The sequence below is a fragment of the Pseudophryne corroboree genome, chromosome 3 (assembly GCF_028390025.1).
Source record: "Pseudophryne corroboree isolate aPseCor3 chromosome 3, aPseCor3.hap2, whole genome shotgun sequence".
In the NCBI taxonomy this organism is placed as follows: Eukaryota; Metazoa; Chordata; class Amphibia; order Anura; family Myobatrachidae; genus Pseudophryne; species Pseudophryne corroboree.
The window spans coordinates 404,365,328-404,382,479 of record NC_086446.1 but is presented as its reverse complement, the minus strand read 5'-3'; the positions used below and the strand labels follow the sequence as shown (position 1 = coordinate 404,382,479).

Below are 17,152 nucleotides of genomic sequence, written 5' to 3'. Positions count from 1 at the left end.
TGCTGGCTTATAAACCAGGCAATAGTACGCCAACAGTGTCAGAGTTACTTATTCCCCTCTGTTTGAGCAAAACCAAACAGCTCCGTTGCTATATCAATAAGCAAGTCATTTACTACAGTTAGAAAATGGCTTTTCTGCAGTTAGTATTTGCTTATTGGAGCCACAAAATTGCATAATTGCATTTGATCTTCATGTCTACCGTTGCTTATCGCTTCCGGTATTTACCAATGTGATGTTGGGATGATAGCTCATCTCACATAAGAACTATGTATTAACAAAGTTCCTCTAACTTGCGCTGCTAAGGTATACTGCGATAGCAGATCAAGTTCGCAAACAATCGCATCTAATTTTGTCTAAAGGATGTCAATTCCTAGGTAAGATTATAAATACGGTAAATCAAAGACTTTTACCTACTACACCAGCAAGGAAGTACATCTAGTAATTAGTGCAAAACACGCACACTAGCGGTACATTGGTGTATTCTCCTATTAAGAATAAAGATGTGTTTTCAATTTAGGTCCCCACCCTTCACTCGCGTTTCCCACAGAGGGACAAGGGTGCATATACTCTGGACGACAGTCGCAGAGAGTCAGGATTTGTAGTTACAATCAGCGCAAAGGTTCTAAAACACGACAGATTGCTGTCAATACATGTCCTAGAACTCTGTGCATTTTACAATGCGATAAAGGATTCGCTTTCAGTCTGACCACGGATAGACTCTGGTTTCTCTTCAGAACGAATAAATCTTTCGCTTTTTGCTAAAGATTTCTGTGGAGAGGAACAACCGTGAGTTTCATGTAATTTTGTTTTTCATGCCTGGCTCACGCTGCCCTTAAGCAGTCAAACAAAGCAACGGCAGTTGCATACTCAACAACCAGTGAGAACCAAGAAGCCGCATGGCAATGCGGCAGGTAACTCAAATCTTCAATGGCTCAGAACGCCATTATGTGAAAATGTCAAGAGATCCATCCGTGAGTGGACATCTGTTAGACAGACGATCTCACCCGTCAGGGTTTGGATCTTGGAACTGGACATTAAATCCAGAAGTGTTTCATATGTGAGTCCACAGAAGGGAGTTACCCTCAAGTATACATGATGGCATCTCGCCACAATTACAAAAGCTCAGTATGTGTACATCACATTCATGGGGTCATTCAGCATCGTGTATCGGGCTCCACCATTTTCCGCTTCTCTCTTCGTTGCCAAAACGGATCAGAAGACAGTTCGTCACAGTCATACTCGTGGTATCTCATGGGTTTCGGAGAAGTTTGCTTCTCGATTTTTCAAGGAATACTTGCACACGATCTTGGCCCGCTCATAATACGTCCAACCTGTTACATCAGGGAACGTTCTTTTACCCATAGTTACCTATGTACCTATTATCTATGTACCGCAGCTGCGGTTGACGGGGTGAGGGTTCAGTGCTCGCTTCGGCAGCACATATACTAAAATTGGAACGATACAGAGAAGATTAGCATGGCCCCTGCGCAAGGATGACACGCAAATTCGTGAAGCGTTCCATAAGACCGCCCTCTTAAAAAAATAGAGCATTACAGTATCGGTTATACCAACCATGTAACGAAATAGTAAGCCGCTTAAGGCAGCTCATTATTAAAAAAAAAAAAATTTCGTGTGCTTACATAGGTTGTAAACCTCGGAAGTTTCCAACATCATACTTCAAGTACCCGTATTCTGTTAAACGGGATGGGATGGAAAACTGCGTTCATCTGCACTAACAGTGCAGGTATCTGTGTGGTAAACGTATTTTCAAAGACGTTTGTCTCTATTTGCGTCTGTAAACATCTTTCTACAAGGTGTCACCAAAGTTCAGACTCTATTTATCCCACCTACAGCGCCAGGCGATTTGAGGTTGGGTTCAGATTTATTACAGTTTTCATATTTTGGAACCCTTTCAACAAAGGGGAATTAAGTTTCATATTTTTTGAACCTTTACAACAAATGAGAATTAAGTTTCTCACTTTGGCAAACATTTTTCTTCTAGCCTTGCCTTCGGCACGGGTGCTTCGGCAAGGGTTTTGTTTTCATATTTGGGTGCCTTGTATTCCAAGCCACCGTATTTCAGTTTCTCATGACAAAGCAGATCTTCGGACGAAATCCGCTTTCGTATTCTTCACATCAATATACCAATAGTGGTTCCTGTGGGGACAGCACATTCTAGAATTCGGAATGTGGTACACGCATTACGCGTTTATATATGTACCAAACGTCTACAGTACGTGATATGAATACGTTGTTTGGTCTCTATGATGCTGCCAACTGGGGTTAGCCAGTTTCTCAGCAGACATTATCCAGTTGGATAATAATAATGACTACAAGTCAGGCTTACTTTAAGGCTAAGTTACAATCGCCTACGTCAGTAATAGCTCATCCCACAGGTTCTGTGGGAATGTCAGACCCAGCGGGTCGTGGAGCGTCTACGACGCGGCTACATAGCCTTCAGTGCACCACGTTTGTGCACGTTTATACGTTATTAATGGTGGCGCCATCAGCATTTAGCTTTGGCCTGCCTACTGTTACAAGTATCAAACAGCTCTCCCGCCCACGAGGGAAGCTTTGGTACGTCCCAAGAGTACTCCAGTGACCCCTAGTGGATGATAAAGAAAATAGGATTTTGGTACTTACCAGGTAAATCCTTTTCTTTGAATCCATAGGGGGCACTGGACGCCCACCCAGAGCAGTTTTACCTGGGTTGTTTTAAGCTCAAGGGAGCTTAGTGAACAAATTTTATTTGGGTGGTATTAAGCTCAAAGGAGCTTATGGTAACACATTTTCTCTATCGTCCTAAGTGGATGCTGGGGTTCCTGAAAGGACCATGGGGAATAGCGGCTCCGCAGGAGACAGGGCACAAAAAAGTAAAGCTTTACTAGGTCAGGTGGTGTGCACTGGCTCCTCCCCCTATGACCCTCCTCCAGACTCCAGTTAGATTTTGTGCCCGAACGAGAAGGGTGCAATCTAGGTGGCTCTCCTAAAGAGCTGCTTAGAGAAAGTTTAGTTTAGGTTTTTTTCTTTACAGTGAGTCCTGCTGGCAACAGGATCACTGCAACGTGGGACTTAGGGGGAAAGTAGTAAACTCACCTGCATGCAGAGTGGATTTGCTGCTTGGCTACTGGACACCATTAGCTCCAGAGGGATCGAACACAGGCCCAGCCGTGGAGTCCGGTCCCGGAGCCGCGCCGCCGACCCCCTTGCAGATGCTGAAGCGTGAAGAGGTCCGGAAACCGGCGGCTGAAGACTCCTCAGTCTTCATAAGGTAGCGCACAGCACTGCAGCTGTGCGCCATTTTCCTCTCAGCACACTTCACTGGGCAGTCACTGAGGGTGCAGAGCGCTGGGGGGGGGGCGCTCTGAGAGGCAAATATAAACCTTATACAAGGCTAAAAATACCTCACATATAGCCCATAGGGGCTATATGGAGATATTTAACCCCTGCCTGACTGGAAAAATAGCGGGAGAAGAACCCGCCGAAAAAGGGGCGGGGCCTATCTCCTCAGCACACGGCGCCATTTTCTGTCACAGCTCCGCTGGTCAGAACGGCTCCCAGGTCTCTCCCCTGCACTGCACTACAGAAACAGGGTAAAACAGAGAGGGGGGGCACATTAATGGCTATATATATATATATATTAAAGCAGCTATAAGGGAGCACTTAATATAAGGATATCCCTTGTATATATAGCGCTTTGTGGTGTGTGCTGGCAGACTCTCCCTCTGTCTCCCCAAAAGGGCTAGTGGGTCCTGTCTTCATTAGAGCATTCCCTGTGAGTTTGCGGTGTGTGTCGGTACGTGGTGTCGACATGTATGAGGACGATATTGGTGTGGAGGCGGAGCAATTGCCAAATATGCAGATGTCACCCCCCAGGGGGTCGACACCAGAATGGATGCCTTTATTTGTGGAATTACGTGATGGTTTATCTTCCCTTAAACAGTCAGTTGAGGACATGAGGCGGCCGGACAATCAATTAATGCCTGTCCAGGCGCCTCAAACACCGTCAGGGGCTGTAAAACGCCCTTTGCCTCAGTCGGTCGACACAGACCCAGACACGGGCACTGATTCCAGTGACGACGGTAGAAATTCAAACGTATTTTCCAGTAGGGCCACACGTTATATGATTTTGGCAATGAAGGAGACGTTACATTTAGCTGATACTACAGATACCGTAAAACAGGGTATTATGTATGGTGTGAAAAAAACTACAAACAGTTTTTCCTGAATCAGAAGAATTAAATGACGTGTGTGATGAAGCGTGGGTTGCTCCTGATAAAAAGTTGATAATTTCAAAAAAGTTATTGGCATTATACCCTTTCCCGCCAGAGGTTAGGGCGCGCTGGGAAACACCCCCTAAGGTGGACAAGGCGCTCACACGCTTATCCAAACAAGTGGCGTTACCCTCTCCTGAGACGGCCGCACTTAAGGATCCATCAGATAGAAAGATGGAAGTTATTCAAAAGAATATATACACACATGCAGGTGTTATACTACGACCAGCTATAGCAACTGCCTGGATGTGCAGTGCTGGAGTAGTTTGGTCAGAATCCCTGATTGAAAATATTGATACCCTAGATAGGGACAATGTTTTACTGTCGTTAGAACAAATAAAGGATGCATTTATCTATATGCGTGATGCACAGAGGGATATTTGCACACTGGCATCTCGGGTGAGTGCTATGTCCATTTCAGCCAGAAGAGCCTTATGGACACGACAGTGGACAGGCGATGCGGATTCAAAACGTCACATGGAGGTTTTGCCGTATAAAGGGGAGGAGTTATTTGGAGTTGGTCTATCAGACTTGGTGGCCACGGCTACTGCCGGGAAATCCACTTTTTTACCTCAAGTCACTCCCCAACAGAGAAAGGCACCGACCTTTCAACCGCAGCCTTTTCGCTCCTACAAAAATAAGAGAGCAAAGGGCTTGTCGTACCTGCCACGAGGCAGAGGAAGAGGGAAGAGACACCAACAGGCAGCTCCTTCCCAGGAACAGAAGCCCTCCCCGGCTCCTGCAAAAACCTCAGCATGACGCTGGGGCCTCTCAAGCGGACTCGGGGACAGTGGGGGGCCGTCTCAAAAATTACAGCGCGCAGTGGGCTCACTCGCAGGTAGACCCCTGGATCCTGCAGATAATATCTCAGGGGTACAGGTTGGAATTAGAGACGGATCCTCCTCATCGTTTCCTGAAGTCTGCCTTACCAACCGTCTCTTCCGAAAGGGAGAGGGTGTTGGAAGCCATTCACAAGCTGTACGCTCAGCAGGTGATAGTCAAAGTACCCCTATTACAACAAGGAAAGGGGTATTATTCCACTCTATTTGTGGTACCGAAGCCGGATGGCTCGGTAAGGCCTATTCTAAATCTGAAGTCCTTGAACCTCTACATAAAAAAGTTCAAGTTCAAGATGGAGTCACTCAGAGCAGTGATAGCGAACCTGGAAGAAGGGGACTTTATGGTATCCTTGGACATCAAGGATGCGTATCTACACGTTCCGATTTACCCCGCACACCAGGGGTACCTCAGGTTCATTGTTCAAAACTGTCACTATCAGTTTCAGACGCTGCCGTTCGGATTGTCCACGGCGCCTCGGGTCTTTACCAAGGTAATGGCCGAGATGATGATTCTTCTTCGAAGAAAAGGCGTATTAGTTATCCCATACTTGGACGATCTCCTAATAAGGGCAAGGTCCAGAGAACAGCTGGAGACAGCTTTAGCACTATCTCAAGAGGTGCTAAGACAACACGGGTGGATTCTGAATATTCCAAAATCCCATTTAATCCCGACAACTCGTCTGCTGTTCCTAGGAATGATTCTGGACACGGTTCAGAAAAAGGTTTTCCTTCCAGAGGAAAAAGCCAAGGAGTTATCCGATCTGGTCAGGAACCTCCTAAAACCAGGAAAAGTGTCAGTACATCAATGCACAAGAGTCCTGGGAAAAATGGTGGCTTCTTACGAAGCAATTCCATTCGGCAGATTCCATGCAAGAATATTCCAAAGGGATCTGTTGGACAAATGGTCAGGGTCGCATCTGCAGATGCACCTGCGAATAACCCTGTCACCAAAGACAAGGGTGTCACTTCTGTGGTGGTTGCAGAAGGCTCACCTATTAGAAGGCCGCAGATTCGGCATTCAGGATTGGATCCTGGTGACCACGGACGCCAGCCTGAGAGGCTGGGGAGCAGTCACACAAGGAAGAAACTTCCAGGGAGTATGGACGAGTCTGGAAAAGTCTCTTCACATAAACATTCTGGAACTAAGAGCAATCTACAATGCTCTAAGCCAGGCGGAACTTCTCCTGCAAGGAAAGCCGGTGTTGATTCAGTCGGACAACATCACGGCGGTCGCCCATGTAAACAGGAAGGGCGGCACAAGAAGCAGGAGTGCAATGGCAGAAGCTGCCAAGATTCTTCGCTGGGCGGAGAATCACGTGATAGCACTGTCAGCAGTGTTCATCCCGGGCGTGGACAACTGGGAAGCAGACTTCCTCAGCAGACACGATCTTCATCCGGGAGAGTGGGGTCTACATCCAGAAGTCTTCAACATGTTAATAGACCGTTGGGAAAGACCAATTGTAGACATGATGGCGTCTCGCCTCAACAAGAAACTGGACAAATATTGCGCCAGGTCAAGAGATCCACAGGCAATAGCTGTGGACGCACTGGTAACTCCTTGGGTGTACCAGTCAGTGTATGTGTTTCCTCCTCTGCCGCTCATACCAAAGGTATTGAAGATCATACGGCAAAGAAGAGTAAGAACAATACTAGTGGTTCCGGATTGGCCGAGAAGGACTTGGTATCCGGAACTTCAAGAGATGCTCACGGACGAACCGTGGCCTCTACCTCTGAGAAGGGACCTGCTACAGCAGGGTCCCTGTCTTTTTCAAGACTTACCGCGGCTGCGTTTGACGGCATGGCGGTTGAACGCCAGATCCTAAAAGGGAAAGGCATTCCAGAAGAAGTCATTCCTACCTTGATTAAGGCACGGAAGGAAGTCACCGTGAAACATTATCACCGCATTTGGCGAAAATATGTAGCGTGGTGCGAGGATCGGAGGGTTCCGACGGAGGAATTCCAACTGGGTCGTTTCCTACATTTCCTGCAATCAGGATTATCTATGGGTCTCAAATTGGGATCCATTAAGGTTCAAATTTCGGCCCTGTCAATATTCTTCCAAAAAGAATTGGCCTCTGTCCCTGAGGTCCAGACTTTTGTCAAGGGAGTACTGCATATACAGCCTCCTGTGGTGCCTCCGGTGGCACCGTGGGATCTAAATGTAGTTTTAGATTTCCTCAAATCCCATTGGTTTGAACCATTGAAAAAGGTGGATTTGAAATATCTCACATTGAAAGTGACTATGTTACTAGCCCTGGCCTCTGCCAGGAGAGTATCTGAATTGGCGGCTTTATCTTATAAAAGTCCTTATCTAATCTTCCATTCGGATAGGGCAGAACTGCGGACTCGTCCGCATTTTCTCCCTAAAGTGGTATCAGCATTTCATCTGAACCAACCTATTGTGGTGCCTGCGGCCACTAGCGACTTGGAGGACTCCAAGTTGTTGGACGTTGTCAGAGCCTTAAAAATATACATTGCAAGGACGGCTGGAGTCAGAAAATCTGACTCGCTGTTTATATTGTATGCACCCAACAAGTTGGGCGCACCTGCTTCTAAGCAGTCGATTGCTCGTTGGATTTGTAACACAATTCAACTTGCACATTCTGTGGCAGGCCTGCCACAGCCTAAAACTGTAAAAGCCCACTCCACAAGGAAGGTGGGCTCATCTTGGGCGGCTGCCCGAGGGGTCTCGGCATTACAACTCTGCCGAGCAGCTACGTGGTCGGGGGAGAACACGTTTGTAAAATTTTACAAATTTGATACCCTGGCAAAGGAGGACCTGGAGTTCTCTCATTCGGTGCTGCAGAGTCATCCGCACTCTCCCGCCCGTTTGGGAGCTTTGGTATAATCCCCATGGTCCTTTCAGGAACCCCAGCATCCACTTAGGACGATAGAGAAAATAAGAATTTACTTACCGATAATTCTATTTCTCGGAGTCCGTAGTGGATGCTGGGCGCCCATCCCAAGTGCGGATTATCTGCAATACTTGTACATAGTTATTGTTAACTAATTCGGGTTATTGTTAAGGAGCCATCTTTAAGAGGCCCTTTCTGTTGTCATACTGTTAACTGGGTTTAGATCACAAGTTGTACGGTGTGATTGGTGTGGCTGGTATGAGTCTTACCCGGGATTCAAAATGCCTCCCTTATTGTGTATGCTCGTCCGGGCACAGTACCTAACTGGAGTCTGGAGGAGGGTCATAGGGGGAGGAGCCAGTGCACACCACCTGACCTAGTAAAGCTTTACTTTTTTGTGCCCTGTCTCCTGCGGAGCCGCTATTCCCCATGGTCCTTTCAGGAACCCCAGCATCCACTACGGACTCCGAGAAATAGAATTATCGGTAAGTAAATTCTTATTTTCACCGATTGGCTCAAATTATAAAGTTCTATCGGTTAAGGTGTCAACTGTTTAGTTGACAATAAGGTTACGGATCAACTTTGTGGTTGTCCGTTATGTTATAGGGATTCTCCATTGTCAACCTCTCTATATCCTGTTCGCTCAGTAAAAAACACTGGCAAAGTACACTGAGGTACTTGGGGATATGGAGGGGGGGGAGGGTCCTAAATTTGAATATTCAGTGCCTTTTGTTCGGCTACGCCCGTCCATATCCCAAGAGTACTCCAGTGCCCCCTATGGATTCAAAGAAAAGGATTTACCTGGTAAGTACCAAAATCCTATTATTGCTGGCAGGCACTGCACTTGCCTGATATATACCAGGAACTTTGGTGTTATTACTGAGTCGTGCAGTCTGTCTGTGTGTAGTTTGTATTGTCTGTCTTTTATAATGAGTAAGACACCAGCAAAATCTAAGAAACATTTTTCATGTCATGTCTGTAAGAGTGTGTTGCCTGATGGATCCACCACATGTACAGCATGTGTTGTTAATACAGCCATAAATACGATTTCAGAAGTAAAACCACCATCTCTGGACCCTCCATGGGCTTTACTTGCAGATTTATTAGTTGGTTTACAATCGGAGCTGGCCGCCTCTCGTGAAGAAAGAGAGGCGGCAAGATCTGAGTTTAAAATGAGACCATTTGAGTTACCAGAGTCTCAATCTGGTCAGAGGCCCACCTTGAGTGGAAAAGATAAATTTCCTTTTCCTAATAATTCTCCAGTCTCTGGGATACTAGACCTCACTGAACAGGAGTATGAGGAGGGCGAAATAGGGCAACAGTCAGATAGTGACGATTTTGACAGCCCAGGTATTGACAATCTCATCAGAGCAGTACGTCAGTCGCTGGAGTTTACGGAAACTGAGGAGCCCCTGACGAATGATGAGGTAGTTTTTACTAAACGACAGAGATCTCCGATGTGTTTCCCTATTTCGGAATCTCTTAATAAAATGTTACTGGAATCACGGAAAAATCCGGATAAACGGTTTTCTATTCCTCGTAGATTTAAATCGAGTTACCCGTTTCCAGAGTCCATGACAGCTACTTGGGAGAACCCACCATTGGTGGATTCATCCGTATCCAAACTTACAAGGAAGTTAACCATACCAGTACCAACTGCTACTACGCTTAAAGACCCTGCAGATCGTAAAATAGAGGCTATGCTAAGGTCCATGTATACAGCAGCTGGAGTGCTACTGAGACCTGGGTTGGTTGGCATTTGGGTTACTAAAGCTTTAATGGTATGGATAAAAGAGCTCAAGTCGGCTCTGCAAGATGACCATCTTATACTTCTCGCGGATCAAATCTGGGAAGCTGCTGAATATCTATGTACAGCTTCTACTGACGTCTGTCAGCTTACTTCTCGCCTGTCCTCATCGCTAGTCATAGTACGACGAGCACTTTGGCTGCGTTCTTGGCAGGCGGAGACGGAGGTTAAAAAAGGTATAGAGGCATTGCCTTATGATGGCGAGAAGCTTTTCGGTCCTGAATTGGACAAATGGATTTCTGAGGCTACTGGAGGAAAGTCTGTGTTTCTTCCATCGCCTACAACTATACCTAAACGGAAATATTCTGGTCCGGCGTTCAAATCCTTTAGAACTCAGCCCTTTCGTGGGCAGGGCACAGGAGCAGTCACGCCTGGTAGAAGAGGTCGGGGACGTAGTGCTCGACAATCCAATGCACGTCGTCAAGACACTAAGACCACTAACAAACCAGTGGCATGACGGGCTCCCAGCCCATCTCGGATCTCCAATTGTGGGAGCACGCCTTCAGAGCTTTCAGGGGGCGTGGCTGCAGACGTCCACAGATGGGTGGATCCGCAAGTTAGTATTAGAGGGTTACAAAATAGAGTTCGATTATCTTCCGACAGGAAGATTTTTCACGACAGGACTGCCTGTGGCGGACGACAAGAAAGCAGTTCTGCAGGTTGCCATTCAGTCTCTGCTGAATGCTGCAGTTGTAATTCCGGTCCCCGTGCAGGAACAGGGGCAGGGTTATTATTCCAGTCTGTTTCTGGTACCAAAACCAGATGGCTCAGTCAGGCCAATATTGAACCTAAAAGGTCTCAATCATTACGTCACTTACCACAGATTCAAGATGGAATCTCTCAGGTCAATAATTGCAGGGTTAGAGCCGCAGGAATTCATGATTGCACTGGATCTCAAGGATGCGTACTTACACATTCCGATTTGGCCACCTCACCAGAGTTTCTTAAGGTTTGCGATAAGGCGAGACCATTACCAGTTTCAGGCTCTCCCGTTTGGCCTCTCATCAGCGCCTCGGGTATTCACCAAGGTAATGTCCGTGATGATAGCTCATCTCAGGTCCCTAGGGGTAATAATTGTTCCGTATTTGGACGATCTACTCATAAAGGCTCCGTCTCAACAATTGCTTCTCCAGCATGCTTTGCTAACGTACAATGTACTAGTTCAGCACGGTTGGATAGTCAGTTTAAAGAAATCACATCTAATTCCGTGTCAGCGACTTCAATTCCTAGGGATGATTCTCGATACAGTAAAACAAAAGGTTTACCTGCCACAACAGAAAGTACAGGTCATTCGTCATCTGGTGCAATTAGTGCTCAAGCCACGCACAGTCTCAGTACATTTGTGCATTCGCCTTTTAGGCACAATGGTGGCGGCTTTCGAAGCACTTCAGTTCGGAAGGTTTCACTCGCGTCCGTTTCAACTGGAGGTGTTAGCGCAATGGTCGGGATCACATCTACAGTTGCACCACAGGGTGAGATTGTCGCCACAAGTCAGGGTGTCTCTTCTCTGGTGGTTAAAAATACACAATCTATCTGCAGGGAGACGATTCGGCGTCGTGAATTGGATAATTCTGACAACAGACGCAAGTCTCAGAGGTTGGGGAGCTGTAGTTCAGAGTCATCGGCTCCAGGGCCTCTGGGCAAATCACGAAAGATCGCTATCCATAAATGTTCTGGAACTCAGGGCGATTTACAATGCTCTAAGACAAGCAGTGTACATGTTTCGTTTTCAGACTGTTCAGGTGCAGTCAGACAATGCGACGGCAGTCGCATACATAAACAAACAAGGAGGAACGAGAAGCCGCATGGCAATGCGGGAAGTAGCTCGGATCCTCAGATGGGCCGAATATCACCAGGTGATATTGTCGGCAGTGTTCATTCCGGGAGTGGACAACTGGGAGGCAGATTTTCTCAGTCGTCGGGATTTTCATCCAGGAGAGTGGGCATTAAATCCAGAAGTATTTCAGATGTTGATCCAGAAGTGGGGGTACCCTCAGGTGGATCTGATGGCATCCCGCCACAATCATCAGGTGTCACGATATGTGTCCAGAACAAGAGATCCAGGGGCAGTGGCGGTGGATGCTCTCACAGCCACGTGGCCGTACAGCCTTGTGTATCTGTTTCCACCGTTTCCGCTGCTCCCGCTGTTGCTAAAACGGATCAAGAGAGGGTCCGTCACAGTCATACTAATAGCGCCTCATTGGCCTCGGAGGGCTTGGTTCTCGGATCTCCTCGGGTTACTCGCAGACGATCCGTGGCCACTCCCACTACGTCCGGACCTGTTACAACAGGGTCCGTTCCTTTACCCCGATTTAGCGCGGCTGCGTTTGACGGGGTGGCTGTTGAAAAGGCCATCTTAAGAAGAGAGGGCATTCCTGAGTCTGTTATACCAACCATGGTACGAGCTAGGAAGCCGGTTACGGCAGCTCATTATTACAGAATCTGGCGTACTTATATAAGTTGGTGTGAAGCTCGGAAATTTCCGACATCATCTTTTAATTTATCCCGTCTTTTGTTATTTTTACAGATGGGGTTAGATGGATGACTACGTCTTTCCACACTAAAGGTGCAGGTATCTGCGTTGTCAATTTTCTTTCAAAGGAAATTGGCCTCGTTGCCGTCAATACATACGTTTTTACAGGGTGTAAAGAGGATACAGCCTCCTTTCATTCCACCTACAGCACCATGGGACTTGAATCTGGTTTTAGATTTCTTACAGTCCGATTACTTTGAACCTTTACGACAAGTGGATATTAAATTTCTCACTTGGAAAACGATTTTTCTTTTAGCCTTAGCTTCGGCTAGGCGTGTTTCAGATCTGGGTGCCTTGTCGTGCAAGTCACCGTATTTAGTTTTCATGATGACAGAGCGGAACTTCGGACGAATCCCGCTTTTCTACCAAAGGTAGTGTCGTCTTTTCACATCAATCAACCAATAGTAGTTCCTGTGTTAACAGGAGATTCTGGAACGTTGGATGTGGTTCGCGCATTGCGCATCTATGTATCCCGAACGTCTACTGTGCGTAAAACGGATACGTTGTTTGTTCTCTATGATGCGGCTAAGAGGGGTTGGCCAGCCTCTAAGCAAACCTTATCCAGATGGATCAAACTGACCATACGTCAGGCTTACCTTTATGCTAGGTTACAGCCACCTACTTCAGTAACAGCTCATTCCACACGTTCTGTGGGAACGTCATGGGCAGCGAGTCGTGGGGCTTCTACGACACAGCTTTGCCGTGCGGCTACTTGGTCTTCAGTGCACACGTTTGTGCGCTTTTACAAGTTTGATACTTTCGCGGCATCAGCATCTAGCTTTGGCCGTTTAGTGTTACAAGTGCCAAACAGCTCTCCCACCACGGAGGAAACTTTGGTACATCCCAAGAGTACTCCAGTGACCCCTAGTGGATGATAAAGAAAATAGGATTTTGGTACTTACCAGGTAAATCCTTTTCTTTGAATCCATAGGGGGCACTGGACGCCCACCCAGAGCAGTTTACCTGTTTTAGGAAGTTCAGTGGTTCTTATGGTAACACACTTTCACGACTGGTTTAAATTTAACAAGGGTTAATCAGTTATGGTGTCAACTGTTTAGTTGTCTGTTACGTTTTGTGTCAACTTTATTGTTGTCCGTGAGATTATATGTAATTCTCCTTTGGTCAATCTCTCTATCGATCCTGTTCGGCTCAGTAAAAAACACTGAAGTGCTCGAGGATATGGAGGGGAGGAGTAGTCTCAAAAATTAATTTATTCAGTGCCTTCTTCCGGTGGAAGCCGTCCATATCCCAAGAGTACTCCAGTGCCCCCTATGGATTCAAAGAAAAGGATTTACCTGGTAAGTACCAAAATCCTATTTTTTCTTCTAGCCTTAGCTTCGGCAAGGCGTGTTTCAGATTTGGGTGTCTTGTCATGCAAGCCACCGTATTTGGTGTTTCATGATGACAGAGCGGAACTTCGGACGAATCCCGCTTTCTTACCAAAGGTAGTGTCATCTTTTCACATCAATCAACCAATAGTAGTTCCTGTGTTAACAGCACATTCTGGAACTCTGGATGTGGTACGCGCATTACGCGTTTATGTATCCCGAACGTCTACAGTTCGTAAGACGGATACGTTGTTTGTTCTCTATGATGCTGCCAAGATGGGTTGGCCAGCTTCTAAGCAGACCTTATCCAGATGGATAAAACTGACTATACGTCAGGCTTACCTTAATGCTAGGTTACAGCTGCCTACATCAGTAACAGCTCATTCCACACGTTCTGTGGGAACTTCATGGGCAGCTGGTCGTGGAGCTTCTACGACGCAGCTTTGCCGTGCGGCTACATGGTCTTCAGTGCACACGTTTGTGCGCTTTTACAAGTTTGATACGTTTGCGGCATCAGCATCTAGCTTTGGCCGCCTAGTGTTACAGGTGCCAAAACAGTTCTCCCGCCCACGGGGGAAGCTTTGGTACGTCCCAAGAGTACTCCAGTGACCCCTAGTGGATGAATAAGAAAATAGGATTTTGGTACTTACCAGGTAAATCCTTTTCTTTGAATCCATAGGGGGCACTGGACGCCCACCCAGAGTAGTTTTACCTGGTTTGTGGTAAGTTCAGGGGATCTTATGGTAACACATTCTCACAGACTGGTTCAAATTTTCAAGTGCTGGTTATGGGGTCAACTGTTTAGTTGTCAGTAACGTTATGTGTCAACTTCGTTGTTGTCCGTTATGTTATATGTAATACTCCATTGTCAACCTCCTCTATGGTTCCTGTTCGGCTCGGTAAAAAACACTGAGGTACTCGGGGATATGGAGGGGTGGAGTGTTCTAAATTTAAATATTCAGTGCCGTGTTTCCTACGGAAGCCGTCCATATCCCAAGAGTACTCTAGTGCCCCCTATGGATTCAAAGAAAAGGATTTACCTGGTAAGTACCAAAATCCTATTTTCTCTGCAATCCCCAGTGTCAGCTTTGCTTTAGAAATATAGCCCTTACAGTCTTCATTTACATAAATTTGCCCAGTTGAGAGAGGTATTATTTTTTGTTCAGTTATTGTATACAATGAAGTGGTAGCACATTGTTGAGCAGCAGGAACAAAAACCTGCATAAATAAAGGGCAAAGGTCCTGTATATTTTTTAAGGGGGCTATCCAATTGTTTTGTGGGTGCCCAAGCGTAATGGTGACCATCAAAGCAATTAAAAATACTAAACCCCCCCCTCACTTCCCCCTGTGGAGTGCAAGTGCCCATTAGTATCTGGCTTAGCTGCACAAAGTGGCTAAACCAATCTAAAGTACTGCTTTGAGCGACAAAACTCCTGAGCTATTTGGGCCTGAACAAAGCAACAATTGAATTGCTGTCATGCACCATCTAATGGCAGCCGGGGGGAAAAAGTGCTGGAATTCTTCCCCCTCCCCTACCTTGTTAGAAGTATGAAACTTTAGTATTCTAGGTAATTTGAAGATGCTCTCATCACTCATATATAACACTGTTGATAATTGAGAACATTCCTTCAAGGGGAAAAAAAAACCCTGGTGTTCATGGCAGATTTGGGAAAGGAACAGGATAAAGTAAAACATTTTGGCAACTTAATATTGACACTTTCTTCATCAGGGTTCATAGTTTCCACAGGGAACATTGGGGGTTGTAGGTGATGAACGAGAGTCGGGCACCAAATAGTTAAAGATCTGGCTTGTCCCAGAATGCTTGGCTCATCTCCCCTATAACCCCGCCTTAGATATATATAGATATTGATATATATATATATATATATATATATATATATATATATCAATATCTATATATCAATATCTATATATATATCTATATCACTCCTAGGGGTTGGGGATGACATGGAGGAATCCATAGTTTTCGGGGTCGCTGAAATGCATAGTGACACTCGCAATGCTAAGACCAAGTTCAGACCCTATCGGTCATTTTGCCCCCCCGCCCCCCAATATGCTGACAGTGTCAAATCCATAGTTTTCGGGGTTGCTGAGCTGATCGCATTTTGAAAATTGATATGTTGCTTAGACTCTCGGTCAACATATAGGCTATGGATCTTCAGATAATTTTTTATTTTTATTTTTTATGGGTTGGGTAGTGAATTTAAAACTTGAAGATGCACGCGGGCGATTCTTTCTCTCTCCCTCTCTCTCTGTGTGTATATGTGTATATATAATATATATATTTCTTGAACGTCCTTGTGGATGCTGGAGACTCCGTAAGGACCATGGGGAATAGCGGGCTCCGCAGGAGACTGGGCACTCTAAAGAAAGATTTAGTACTATCTGGTGTGCACTGGCTCCTCCCTCTATGCCCCTCCTCCAGACCTCAGTTAGAATCTGTGCCCGGACAGAGCTGGGTGCTTTTAGTGAGCTCTCCTGAGCTTGCTAATAAAAGTATTTTAGTAAGGTTTTTTTATTTTCAGAGAGCTTCTGCTGGCAACAGACTCTCTGCTACGTGGGACTGAGGGGAGAGAAGCAAACCTACTAACTGCGGCTAGGTTGCGCTGCTTAGGCTACTGGACACCATTAGCTCCAGAGGGATCTAACACAGGACCTGACCTTGTCGTCCGTTCCCGGAGCCGCGCCGCCGTCCCCCTCGCAGAGCCAGAAGACAGAAGCCGGCAGAAGCGGAGAAGACATCGAAATCGGCGGCAGAAGACTCCTGTTTTCACATGAGGTAGCGCACAGCACTGCAGCTGTGCGCCATTGCGCCCACACACTCCGGTCACTGTAGGGCGCAGGGGGGGGCACCCTGGGTAGCAATTGATACCTCCTGGCGAAAGCTGCATATAGACAGTGGGACACTGTTATATGTATGAGCCCCCGCCATTTATTTTACAAAAAATCGCGGGACAGAAGCCCGCTGCTGAGGGGGCGGGGCCTTCTTCCTCAGCACTCACCAGCGCCATTTTCCTTCCACAGCTCCGCTGAGAGGAAGCTCCCCAGGCTCTCCCCTGCAGAATCACGGTAGAAGGGTAAAAAAGAGGGGGGGGGGGGGGGCACGTAAGTTTAGGCGCATTAATCATAATACAGCAGCTACTGGGTAAACACTAAGTTACTGTGTTATCCCTGGGTTATATAGCGCTGGGGTGTGTGCTGACATACTCTCTCTCTGTCTCTCCAAAAGGCCTTGTGGGGGTCCTGTCCTCATTTAGAGCTTCCCCTGTGTGTGTGGTGTGTCGGTACGCGTGTGTCGACATGTTTGACGAAGAGGGCTATGTGGAGGCAGAGCAAGTGCACTTGACTGACGTGTCGCCGCCGACGGTGCCGACACCTGGTTGGATGGATATGTGGAAGGTGTTAAATGATAATGTAAACTCCTTACATAAAAGGTTGGATAAAGCTGATACCTCGGGCCAGTCAGGGTCTCAACCCATGCCTGATCCTACAGCG

The 17,152-nt window shown here is 46.6% G+C and overlaps 1 protein-coding gene and 2 non-coding genes across 7 annotated transcripts in view; all 3 read left to right on the top strand.

Annotated features, from left to right (window-relative positions):
- PHF20 (PHD finger protein 20) overlaps positions 1-17,152 on the top strand; it is a 360,572-nt gene that overhangs the window by 238,817 nt on the left and 104,603 nt on the right. The gene's annotated exons all lie outside the window — the stretch shown is intronic.
- Positions 715-829, top strand: LOC134899896 (U5 spliceosomal RNA). The gene has a single exon (XR_010173442.1). It is a non-coding gene; the product is annotated as a U5 spliceosomal RNA (small nuclear RNA).
- Positions 1,422-1,528, top strand: LOC134899963 (U6 spliceosomal RNA). Its single transcript, XR_010173487.1, has one exon. It is a non-coding gene; the product is annotated as a U6 spliceosomal RNA (small nuclear RNA).